Consider the following 13,620-nt stretch of genomic DNA (forward strand, 5'->3'; position numbering starts at 1 on the left):
GCAGTTTACATTCAGAGACTTACTCCTAACTACTAAACTGTGCTGCCTTTTTGTGAAGAAAGCTTTTAGAATCTCTTCGCCTTCAAATTGAGGACAACTTCTTCTCAGTTGGGTGGTTGAGACCAGTCATGGAAAGGACAGGGCTAGTGGACAAGAATCTCCAGAGCGAGAGGATATGACATTTGAAAATGTCCCCAGGTGTCTTCATTATGCCTCCCTCTGTCCCCCAAAGTCAGAACCTCTGCCTTAGGACATGCCACCTAGATTATAGGACTTGAGCATGACGCCTTCAGAAAAGTAGGGATTACCTACCTGGGCATGGGTTGTTCATTGCCTGTAACCCAAGGTAGCCTGATATTTTTAAACAAGTGTCATCAAAGGCAAATGACCTATATGTGGCTTATACTTGCCATGAATTATATGCGGCCAAGGTTTTATCACAGGTGGTTTTCCCTTCACACTTTTCATTTTGCTTGCCTTCTACAAGGAAGATAATACCACTTAAATTTTTACCTGAGCCAGGTTTCTAAAGGTTGCTTGGCTACAAAGTATGTATCTCAAAGTCAAGTAGATAGCAATTCTAGATTTTGTGTTCTTTCAGGTTTCTCTTCTTAGTTTGTACATTTGTTCAACAAAATATTTATTGAGCACCTAACTCACAGTCTAATGGAGTTAGGCAGCTCAGCTGGAATTTTGACATATTAGGAAAAATGGCACATGGAGTAACCTTGGCACTATGAAAGCACACAGGAAGGGAAGCATAAGGATCTGGGGAAGCTTCCTGGGGAGGTTCCCATCTAAGCTGGGAACTGAAAGAGAAATGGTGGTTAGCTACATGAAGGGACAAGAGGGCATTACAGGCAGGGAACAGGGTGAGTGTGGAATTTTGCAACTGGGAAACTGTGCAGGAACTTGGCAAGGGACGAGGCTGGAGGGATCAGCACAGGTCAGATAATGAAGGGAGAAAGGATTATGAAGGAAGGGCAGTGGGAATCACTGAAGGGTTGAAGCCTGGGGGTAGGTGGGATATACATCAGTCACATTTATACTGTAGAAAGTTTGATGAGTTAAGAACTGACCCTCCTTGTCTATCTCATGAGCTTGTTGGTAAATCATAATGTTGGAGCTGGTGGGTGGCAAAGAAGAAGTCTAGATGGATTTGTAGACAGAAGGTCAGACCCATAAGTCAAGGGTTCCTTTTGATAATCTGTAGAGGATACTTTTCCATTTTGATCTAATCTTTTCCATCTTTAGAAACTTCTGACAACATTTGCCAAAATTCTCTCAAAACCAAAGCCTGAGTAGGGAGCAGAGTGGGGGTTACATGACTTTGTTTTCTCTGTTCTGCACTAGTCATTTCTGGGTCATTGCTGTGAATTGTTCACCTGAAGCCTTGTTCTGCTTTCTGCTTGGGGGGGGGGAGGGCATTTGAAAAGCAGTAGCAAAAGAAAGGACAAGAGGAAACGGATACCAGGTTCTTTACTAAGAAAATATATTTGGCATATTCAGACAATGGTTTGAGTGAGTTAAAAATTCCTTGTGAATACTTAATAGGGAGTTTTAAGTGAGTGCTTTAATACAAGCTCATAGAGCAGAGAAGGGTCTCCAGGCTTCCAGTAGCTGATATCACAGATGGCCCAGGGTGTTTATAGAGCAGTGTGGACAATGAGGAGAATGTCTGCAGAAGTGAACTCACTTTCTCTCCTGGAACCCAGAAAGGGAGGAGACAGAGGAATTGTTTGGTTGTGAGTACTGAGCTAGGTGACTTATTTCTTTTCTTCCTACCCATCATACTCTCATAAAATGTGGACACAAAAAATGTAGTAAATTTTCCCTGGTTGCTTTGGGTGAGGTTTATTAATGTCAGCGTTAATAAAACCACCTTTCTGGCTCTTCTCCGTACTTAGTAGTGGACCCTTGATTGGCTGCTGCATCTATTTCTCCAGTGTTTCCTCACCAGACAGCCTTGTTCTCTAGTTCTTGCAGGGAGTTATGAAGGCTCTGTCTCTTTCTCCCTCTTCCTCTCTTCTAACAGCCCCTCCTGTGAGCGTAGGTGGGTAAAGGGAATGTTGGACAGTACATTCTTTGCCATCAGAACAGCTAAATGGATTATGCAGAATGAGGAGAAAGGGGGGCAAAGTGCCATCTGACCTTGGATAGCTGATTTCGGGGCTAAGGATTTTAAGTCTTAGCTTAAAAGCTAATATTGGTGGAGGACCAATATTTGTGTTTTAAATTCAGGTGATATTTAAAAATGGTTCTTTAATTGCAATGCACCCTCTTGTCTGTGAATTAATGTGTCATAACTCATGCTCAAGCAACGTGCAGACATCCCACATGTTAATTATGCACAATAAATTCATGCTCTGTTGTGTCTTGTGGCTTTATTTATTTATTTAGAGAGCATGAGTGAGTAAGGGACAGAGGGAGAGAGAGAATCTTAAGCAGACTCCCCATCCAGCATGGAGCCCGATGCAGGGCTTGATCTCACAAATATGAGATCATGACTTAAACCAAAATCAAGAGTCAGATGCTTAAATGACTAAATCACCCATGTGCCCCTCTTATGGTTTAATTATTACACAAAGCTGCATGAGTTAGATGAACCCAAAAGGGATTGTGTCATTTGGTGTGTAAAATAACAGAATGTTGAGAGGCATTTGGCACTTCTTTTGGGGGGAAAGCAGGGTTGACTTGTCTATGATGGCCTTTGGTGTCACTTTCTGCAATATCTGCTGCAACAGGTGCTATGGGACTTCGAGCTTTGGTTGGTTGGTTGGAAATGGGTTCAATAAATATTTATTGTTTACTTAGGCATTGTGGAGGGACAGCACATACCAGAAGAAATACAATATAGCAGCTTTGAAGCCTGAGAAGCTGAACTCAGCAGCCCTGAGCCATCAGCTTAACTCAACCTCACTGAAGATAACCCCAGTCTCTCCACTCCCTGGACTTGCTACAGCTCTCTGACCCTACAATCCTCTTCAGTCCCAGCCAGAATGCTGCATTGGGAACTTCGTAGATTTGGTCAAATGCTGGTACAAAGACGTACACTGGAGCAAAAGATGAATGAGCCTACCCCTCAAAGATGGCTGAGCACTCTGGATTTAGTGGTTTTGGGTGTAGACCACACACTGGGTGCAGGTGTGTATTTCCTGGCTGGCATGGTGGCCAGAAATCAAGCAGAACCAGCCACTGTGATCTGCTTTTGGTGGCTGGCCTATCTTGTGCATTGGCTGGGCTGTTCTATGCAGAGTTCGCTGCCCATGTTCCCCATTCTGGCTCTGCATATCTCTACAGCTATGTCAGTGTAGGTGAATTCTGGGCTTTCATCACTGGCTGGAACCTCATCCTCTCCTATGTTGCTGGCACAGCCAATGTAGCTTGGACATGGACAATAGCTTTTGACTACCTGATTAGGAACCAAATCTCTCAGGCCCTGCGTGAGAGCATCTTACTGCATGTTCAAAAAGTGCTTGCACAATAACTAAACTTCTTTGCTATGGGCCTGGTGTTGTTGCTCACTGGAGTGCTGGCTCTGATGGCTAGGAGGTCAGTACTATTTACCAAAGTAATCACATTGGTGAGCCTTTTGGTACTCAGTTTTGTCATAATCTCTGACTTCATTAAGGGGGACCTGCACAACTGGAAGCTCACAGAAGTGGAGTACATAAAGGCTGGACTCAATGACACCTCAAGCTTGGGCCCTCTGGGCTCTGGAGGATTTGTGCCTTTTGGCTTTGAGGAGATTCTCCGTTGAGCAGCTACCTATTTCTATGCATTTATAGGTTTTGAGTGCATTGTTACCAATGTCACAGAAGTCCAGTATCCCCACCGTTCCATTCCTATACCATTGTACTTTCACCGTTTTTCTGCTTTTTAGTGTATTTTGGTGTCTCTTCAGCACTTATGCTTATGGTGCCTTACTACCAGCTCCAACCTGGCAGCACCTTGCCTTAGGCATTTCTACATATTGGCTGGGCCTCTGCCTGCTATGTTGTGGCTATTGGAGCTCTCTGTACTCTTTTTACTACAATCTTGAATGATATGTTCTCTGCACGTCAGGTGATCTCCATGATGGCAAAAGGTGGCCTGTTCCATGTCCTTGCCAGGACCCACACCAGCAGATATATCCCCAATGTAGCCACTGTGGTCTTGGGCATAATGGCAGCAATCATGACATTCTTCTTTGAACTCATCTTGTGGATTTGGTGTCTGTTGGGACCCTGCTTGCTCACTCCCTGGTAGCTCTTTGTGTTCTCATCCTCAGGTATCAGCCTGAGGTGAAGAAAGGGGGAAATGAAGCAGAAGTGCAGGAGGAGAATGGACCTGCAGAAGAGAAGCTGACTCTACAGGGACTACTTTTTCCAGGCAGCTCCACCCCCACTCCACTCTTTGGCCGGATTGTCTATGTTTGCTCCTCACTGCTTGTTCTGCTGCTCACTCTTCTTTGCCTGGTGCTGGCCCAGTGGCCAGTTCTGCTTTCTGGAAACCTAGTGTGGATTTCATTGGTTGTGCTGCCCCTGGTGCTCACCACTGGGCTCACTGGGGTCATCTGGAGACAGCCTCGGAGCCCCAGTCCCCTTCAGTTTAAGGTCCCTGCGCTGCCTCTCCTCCCACTACTGAGCATCTTCATGAATGTTTACCTTATGATGCAGATGACAGCTGCCACCTGGGCCTGATTTGGTGTCTGGATGATGATTGGGTTTGCTATCTACTTCAGCTATGGGATCCAGCACAGCCAGGTCGCTTAACTTTAGTTTAGTTAAAACCAACACTGTAAATATTGAACTCAGCAGTGCCAGTACATACTCAGTTTGACATCATCACACCTGAATGCAGTCTGGTCCCCTGAACAATAGCTGAGAGTAGTCTGGAGCACATGAAAAGCTGGACCTTTCATGGGATGTTAGTGAAGGAACACTAATAGAGCTCTGTGTGTATTGTGGAGTGAAGGATGTGTCTTTGCTCTTTCTCCCCCTCCTCTTCTCCTCCTCCTCCTCCTTTTTTTTCCTTGTCTACTTTTCAGTTGTACCTGCTCACTGGCTTTAAAAAAAAATGATTATTTAAAAAACCTAGACAAAGTGTTTTTGTTTTCTTTGAGTTAATACCCAGTAGTAGTATTACTGGACCATATGGTAATTCTGTTTTTAATTTTTTTAGGAACCTGCACAATATTTTCTTGCTGACTGCACCAATTTAGATTCCCACCAATAGTGCACAATGGGTTCTTTTTCTCCACATTCTCGCCAACACTTACTATTCCTTGTCTTTTTTCTTTTAGCCAATTTGACAATGTGATTGATATCTCATTATAGTTTCAATTTGTGTTTCCCAGATAATTAGTGATGGTGAGCATCTTTTCATGTGTCTGTTGGTCTCTTCCCATTTTATAAATGGAGTTTTTTGATGTTGAGTTGTATAAGTTCTTTATATATTTTGTATATACCCCTTATTGGATATATCATTTGCAAATATCTTCCCCTATTCAGTAAGTAGCCTTTTTGTTTTGTTTATGGTTTCCTTTGCTGTGCAAAAGCTTTTTATTAACACAATTTTGAAAAGATATATGCACCCTCATGTTTATTGCAGCATTATATACAGTAGCCAGGTTATGGAAGCAACCCAATTATTCATCAATAGATAAATGAATTAAGAAGATGAGGTATATATGTATATATAGTAGAATATTACTCAGCCATTGAAAAAATGAAATGTTGCCATTTATAACAACAAGGGTGGATCTAGAGAGTGGAATGCCAACTGAAATGAATTTATCAGAAAAAGACAAATACCATATGATTTCACTCATATGTGGAATTTAAGTAATAAACAAAGAGAGAAACATAAAACCAGTCTCTTAAATACAAGAATCAAACTGGTGGTTGGCAAAGGGGAGATTAGTTGGGGGGGTGGGCGATATATATAAAGGGAATTAAGATTACACTTACCTTTATGATTACTCAGAAATGTATGGAATTATTGAATCATTATATTGTACACCTGAGAGTAAGATAATGACACTTTATGTTAATTATACTTCAATAAAAAAATTAAGGAAATTAGAAAAAGAAAAAATAAAGATGAAATATGGCTCCTGCCCTTAAGGAGCCTATATATATATATATACACATATATATATATATATATATATATATATATATATACACATATATATATATATATTTACATTTTATATTTTATATTATATATATATATATATTTTTTTTTGAAACATAGAGAGAAAACCAGAAAGGAAGGGGCAGAGAGAGAGGGAGACAGAGGACCCGAAGTAGGCTGTGTGCAAACAGCAGACAGCATGATGTGGGTCTTGAACTCATAAACCCACAAGCCATGAGATCATGACCTAAGCCAAAGTCGGATGCTTAACCTACTGAGCCACCCAGGTGACCCAGGAGCTTATATTCTAGTAAAAGGGGTAAAGTATAGCTGTAACAAAAGTAAAAAGTTATAATTTTTAATATAAAAATTAAATGTCTTAAGAATTCAGAGTGGAGGATGATCATTTGTGGCTGGCACAGTGGTGAAAGTAGAGGAATGGTATTTGGGTTAGCTCTCTCCAAGGACAGATAGGATTTTGCCACATGTGGGTGTCAGAGAGAGACTGTAGGCAGAGAGAACAACACTAGGAAAATGAAGCAGTGTTCAGAGCACATTGAGCAGGCTGTGTAGCTTGATCCTTGGCTGTGTGTGTGAGGGAGTGGAGGTGGGGCATAACAGAATATGCACAGGTGGACTGGACTCAGAGCTTTCCACTGAACACAAAGCACTTTGGCTTTGAAACCACTGACCATGCTGAAAATCCCTGGGGTTGGTTCTTCTACTTAGGCATATCTGTATTCTTGGACTTTAAAGTTTCTCTACAGTTGTCTGATTTGGTCCACCTGCTCATAAAATGGGCAGCTGAAAGCCAAGTGTCCTGGGTTCTGGTCTTGTTTCCACCACTAACTAGCAATGTGACCTTGAGCAAGCCACTCAGTACCTGCATTCTGCCCAATAAAAACAAAAAACAAACAAACAAAAAAAAACCACAGCATTTCCTCTCCTATGTCTGGAACCAATTGACGATCAAGACAGGTGAATAAACTGTCAGCTTTAGGTCTGAAACCTGATTGGCTTGCTAATCCTGCATCACTAGATTAGGCAGACTTAGTCCTCATCACAAGCAGTGCTGAGCACCCTCTGCCTCCCACCACAGAGAAAACCAGCTTTTATTGGCAAATTGGTTCTGGATAAAAAAATGTAAACCAAAGAGATGGAAGGGGCTGAGCTGGGCATGCTCAGTGCTGTCTCTTCAACCCACTAATCAAAGTCACAGTCAGAGATGGTGGGTGGAGAGAAGCCAGGAATAGCACTTTACTCAGTGGTGCTCAAACTTCAGCTAGTGTCACTTCACTTAGAGGGCTTGTGAGAACACACATTTCTGGGCCACTTACCCAGCATTTGGAATTCAGTAGGTCTGGGTGGGCCCAGAACCCCTGGTGATGCTGATGCTACTGCTCCAGGGACCTCACACTGAAGGCCAAGGCTCCAGCTGAAACCCCTTCATGTATAAAGATGAAGCAATTTAAATATGGCACGCTTTGAACATTTACTTCATTCCATGAAACATTTAGATTAAAATACCATCATTAATGCTTTCATAGTGGGGAAATCACAGTGAATAACATCACAGTATATATGCTTATCCAACCACCACAATGTACACTTTAAGTATCTTACAATTTAAATGTCAATTATACCTTGGTAAAGCTGAAATAAAAAATAAAACACCACAAGAAATCAAGGAACCGATCCCATTTACAGTTGCACCAAAAACCATAAAATGCCTAGGAATTAATCTAACCAAAGAGGTGAAAAATCCATACACTGAAAACTATAGAGAGCTTATGAAAGAAACGGAAGAAGACACACAAAAAAAAAATGGAAACAGATTCCATACTCCTGGATAGGAAGAACAAATATTGTTAAAATGTCGATACTACCCAACGCAATCTACATATTCAATGCAATCCCTATCAAAGTAACACCATCATTCTTCACAGAGATAGAACAAGTAATCCTAAAATTTGTATGGAACCAGAAAAGACCCTGAATAGCCAAAACAATCTTGAAAAAGCAAACCAAAGCAGGAGGCATCACAATCCCAGACTTCAAGCTATACTACAAAGCTGTAATCATCAAGGCAGTATGGTACTGGCACAAGAACAGACACTCAGATCAATGGAATGGAATAGAGAACCCAGAAATGGACCCACAAACGTATGGCCAACTGATCTTTGACAAAGCAGGAAAGAATATCCAATGGAATAAAGACAGTCTCTTCAGCACGTGGTGCTGGGAAAACTAGACACCAACATGCAAAAGAATGAACCTGGACCACTTTCTTACACCATACACAAAAATAAACTCAAAATGAATGAAAGACCTCAATGTAAGACAGGAAGCCATCAAAATCCTCAAGGAGAAAGCAGGCAAAAACCTCTTTGATCTTGCCCGCAGCAATTTCTTACTCAACACGTCTCCATAGGCAAGGGAAACAAAAGCAAAAATGAACTACTGGGATCTCATCAAAATAAAAACCTTCTGCCCAGCGAAGGAAACAACAGCAAAACTAAAAGGCAACTGACAGAATGGGAGAAGATATTTGCAAATGACATATCAGATAAAGGGTTAGTATCCAAAATCTATAAAGAACTTATCAAACTCAACACCCAAAAAGCAAATAATCCAGTGAAGAAATGGGCAAAGGACATGAATAGACACTTCTCCAAAGAAGATATCCAGATGGCCAACCGACACATGAGAAAATGCTCAACATCACTCATCTTCAGAGAAATACAAAGCAAAACCACAATGAGATACCACCTGACACCTGTCAGAATGGCTAACATTAACAACTCAGGCAACAACAGATGTTGGCGAGGATGCGGAGAAAGATGATATCTTTTGCATCATTGGTGGGAATGCAAGCTGGTGCAGCCACTCTGGAAAACAGTATGGAGGTTCCTCAAAAAACTAAAAATATAACTACCCTACAACCCAGGAATTGCACTACTAGGCATTTATCCAAGGGATACAGGTGTGCTGTTTCTAAGGGACACATGCACCCCCATGTTGATAGCAGCTCTATCAACAACAGCCAAAGTATGGAAAGAGCCCAAATGTCCATTGATGGATGAATGGCTAAAGAAGAGGTGGTATATATATATATATATATATGTATACACACACACAATGGAGTATTACTCAGCAATCAAAAAGAATGAAATCTTGCCATTTGCCACTATGTGGATGGAACTAGAGGGTATTATGCTAAGTGAAATTAGTCATTCAGTGAAAGACAAAAATCATATGACTTCACTCATATGAGGACTTTAAGAGACAAAACAGATGAACATAAGGAAAGGGAAACAAAAATAATATAAAACAGGGAGGGGGACAAAACAGAAGAGACTCATAAATATGGAGAACAAACTGAGGGTTACTGGAGGGGTTGTGGGAGGGGGGATGGGCTAAATGGGTAAGGGGCACTAAGGAATCTACTCCTGAAATCATTGTTGCACTATATGCCAACTAATTTGGATTTAAATTTAAAAAAATAAAAAATTAAATTAAAAAAATAATAATAAATAAAAAGAAAGGTTAGCTAATCCATCATGTGGGCTAAAGGTCTTGGCTAAAGCTTAAAGACTATCAGGTTGACTGGAGGGGCCCAGTCTGCTTCAAGAGGTCACTTTAGATTCTGCCAGAATGGGGGCATTCAGTCTGGTATGCAAGGTGTGGGATCAGAGATGTGGGAGCCCTGGTTAAAGAGATGATGCGTGTGATCGGTGGAGTGGGGGAAAATGACCAGTGCTCTTGGGGTTGAGTATTCTGGTTTCCTGAGCTGGAATGGGTAGAAGTGGATGGAGGGGAGGACACTCCCTCAGCTTAGGGAAGACTCTAGGCCCAGGGCCTGTCTTAGGTCATATTCTCTCCAAGTGATCCAGAGGGGAAGGGAAGAGAATGGGGAACAGACACATCAGACCAGTCCAGCCTCATTCCTTCCCCTCTACTTTCCCTCACCTCACTAAGCCCAGCTTCTCAATGGGGCATGTCACACTTATTACACACCCACTCTGTGCACAGAGCTCCAAAGTGTTCTTGGACCATTCTCACCCTAGGAACCACTGCCTTCCCCTTGCAGCCCATGCAGATCCTCAGACCTGCATGTTGATCTCAGAGGCCAGAAGCCACTTCTGAAGTCTGGGATCTGGAAGCTAGATATTTGGGACATACCATGGAGACCCTGAAGAAATGGAGAGAAGGGGAAGGTTGGGGAAGAGTCCCACAATTTCCCCTGACAGTATGTTTACTTACAGCAGCAAGAAAGATTCACGTGAGAGGAGAGGAAGAACTTCCCAGGAGCAGACAGTGGGCTTGTTTTCTGAAGCAGAAATCTTGGTCCTGATACAGGGAGGGAGCAGGATGGAAAGAGACCCATAGAGGAAAATCTGTCCCCATGAGTGTTGGGATTCAGCAAGGTGTGGCATGGGAAGGGGAGACCTAGCTGAGCAAACAGGCAGGAAACAAGGTGAGACTCTGGGGAAATCCTTAGATTCCACGTGGAGGCACGAGTCCCTCCTGCACACACACAATAATTGTGAAATTCCATACCCTCTGATGGGCCATCAGACATCAATGATCTGGAGGGAGGAAAGACTCAGAGGCTGTGCAGGTTCCTTTCTCTCCTGCAAACCCGAGCTAGGAAATCAGGGGTAGCTTCCCTCCAGTCAGAGTGAAGGCAGAGATGGTGGGATGACCTGATGGGGAACAGGCACCATTTGTCTCTGTCCTGTCCTGAGATGGAGTGGCTTTGGGTGATGAGGTAATCAGGCCTTTCCAAGGTCCCAGGGCTTCCTAGGATCCATTCTGACCTGAGGCAGGGATGAGCACTAGGCTGGCCCCGCCCCCAGACCACTCAGGAGAGAGCCTGGCTCACCGTGGTGAGCCGGCTTCCCTGAGGTGGGACAGAATTGCCTCCACAGATTTCCCCTGGTCACTCTGTTCCTCTGAGCACCTCTCCCATCACTTTATTGATGGGGAGATGTCGCTTCAGCTCTACTTAAAAGTGGACCGGGTCTACCCAGACAGGGTTTGGAGAGATGGAGACAATAGGAAGGTGGAGTCCACTGGGAGGTGGGGTTGTCTGTGGAGGTGTGTGAGGAGAGGAGGGACACAGGCTGGTTGGGGTGAAGGGTTGTCAAGGCAGGAGGGGACAGAGTGGGAGGTGGGCAGTGGAGGGGGTCACAGAGATGCGGGTGGGCTGGCAAGGCAGTGGAGAAACTAGGATGGTTCCAAGCCAGACAGAAACTTAGAGATAAGCAGGGTGGCAGGTTGTCCACAAGGACTGGAGGAGGATCCCACTGGGAAAAGGGGAAGACAGATAGCAAGCAGTTCAGAAGAAGCCAGAGCCTGGGAGAAATATAAGGAATAAAGCCTGTAGCTGGGATAGCAAGGGTGTTTGTGGGTCCTTGGAGGGTCCCAGGAAGGTGATGGTAAAACCTCCAGAGCCACTTCCCACTCAACTGAGGCCTGACTCTGGAGGAGAGCTGAAGAGGCCACCTGAGCAGCAGGGGACAGGGTGTGATTCCTACTCCCCTTAGCCCAGGCACCTGCTGGGTGTGCCCATCTGGGTGGGGGTGGGCTGGGCTGCTTCCCAACTGTGAGCTCAGAATCTAATGGTGTTTCATCTGAGGGATTTTTATGTTCCAGGGGACATCTGCTTAGCACATCACATCTGCTTAGCACAGCAAGTGCTGTCCTATAACTCTCCTGCACTGTATGTCCATAAAGAATGTCTTGGAATGGGAGTAAAATACAGAAATTAACGATGACTTTTCTTGGGATGGCTCCCTGGGGGATTTTTAACCCTTCATGTCCATGTGATGTGCTGGCCCAGTGCTACATGCAGACATTTATGCCATGGTCAGCCCCATTAATGGTTATTAAGGAAACTGTAACCTGCAAATGGGTGCCACATGAAATGGACCAGGAGGGGCAGGGGCCAGTGTAGGGGTGGTGAGTTGAATGGAGCTGGCCACGTTGGAGATCATGTCTCCTGAGATGTGCACCACTGAGGGTCTGAGGCTGAAACAGACTGAGTTTCTGTTTCAGGGACAGAAGGACTGGAAGAGTGTTGGGGAGATGATCACTGCAGAGATAGGGGGATGGAATGGGGTCACTTTCTGGGGGTGGACACTTTGCTGATGGAAGCTTTACCTGTCTATTAATTTTCACAGAATTATTAGGTAAATTTTATTAATTCCACCTTACATGTGATGAAACTGAAGCTCAGAGAGATTGTATCAAGTGATCAAGGTAATACAGCATATTAAGAGGCAAAGCAGGATGTGAACTCAGGTCCTTGAATCCTGAGCTTTTGTTGTTTCCACTCTACCATGGCCAGAAGTTGTCTTTAATGTGTCTGCCTCAGCTTCAGGCCGGGGGATGGGGGCAGCAGGTGAGGTGGGGAATGGAAGGTAGAGGCCCAAAAGTGTTTGTTGTGTGCAAGAATGTATTATCTCTGCAGGTTCTGCTTCCATGGTTGGGCCCAGGTCCTAGAGATTCTGCAGCAGGAAGAAGAATATAGCAAAGGAATTCCAGTGTGGACCAGGAAACTGGAAATGGGTTTCCTGTGGGTTTCCCTCCTTTTCCTGAACATTCTAGGCCTCTGGAATCTAAAGGACTGGGCTTTGGATCCTAAGAAGGAATACAGTGGCATGTATGCACAGGTGTGTTGTTTGAGTGTTCGAGTATGTATATGTTTATGTGTGAAGCCTGTCTATAAATGTATGAGTTTGTGAGACAAGTGTCTTTGTGTTGCATACATGTGAGTATGTTTGTGACATATGAGGGTGTATATGTGTATAGTTGAGGTTATGTGTCTGTGTGTATGTATGAGTATGAGCATCTGTGTGTGTGCATGTGCAGGGGTGTGTGTGTGTGTGTGTGTGTGTGTGTGTGTGTGTGTGTGGTCCCAGGGGAGCCTGAACTCAGAGGTGAAGATACCTTTGACTTGTGCAAACTTCCAGCATGTTTCAGGCTGTGTTATGGGGTAGGGTGAGGTGGGAGGGCAGAACAGAAAAGCTCTTAGTGCTTGGGGTGTGGAGATTGGGTAGCCAAAATAGTGGGTGTCTCTGCCCTGCCAGGCACAGGGGTATGGCATCAGGGTCCCGGATCGGAGGCTGGGTGGAGACTGGGTCCTGAGGCCTTCACTCAGGGCTTGCATTGGAAGAGCTCAGAGGTCCTGCTCTGACGAGGGAGGACCATGAAGATATTGGGCCAGGGTGGGAAGGTGGCCAGACAGTGGATGGTTCAGGCCTACTCTCTTTACCTGTCCCTACCCCCAGTTCTAGGGAAAGATCTAACCAGGGTGGTATTCCTACCTCTAGGCTCCACCCATTCTGCCTGAGGCCTTAGAGTCCCCAGAAGTCTTTGTGTACCACCTTCTGAGGCTGGGATGACCACAGTCACAGAGAAAACTGTTGTCTCTAGTCAGTACTACCAGACAGGTCCAAACCAAGTCCTTGTCTCTTGGAGTCTTTGGGGAAGGTC

At 44.2% G+C, this 13,620-nt stretch overlaps 1 pseudogene; it reads left to right on the top strand.

Annotated features, from left to right (window-relative positions):
- The first annotated feature begins 2,999 nt into the window (after positions 1-2,999).
- Positions 3,000-4,884, top strand: LOC123591187 (annotated as a pseudogene).
- Positions 4,885-13,620: the final 8,736 nt, after the last annotated feature.

This window comes from Leopardus geoffroyi, chromosome B4 (assembly GCF_018350155.1).
Source record: "Leopardus geoffroyi isolate Oge1 chromosome B4, O.geoffroyi_Oge1_pat1.0, whole genome shotgun sequence".
NCBI lineage: Eukaryota > Metazoa > Chordata > Mammalia > Carnivora > Felidae > Leopardus > Leopardus geoffroyi.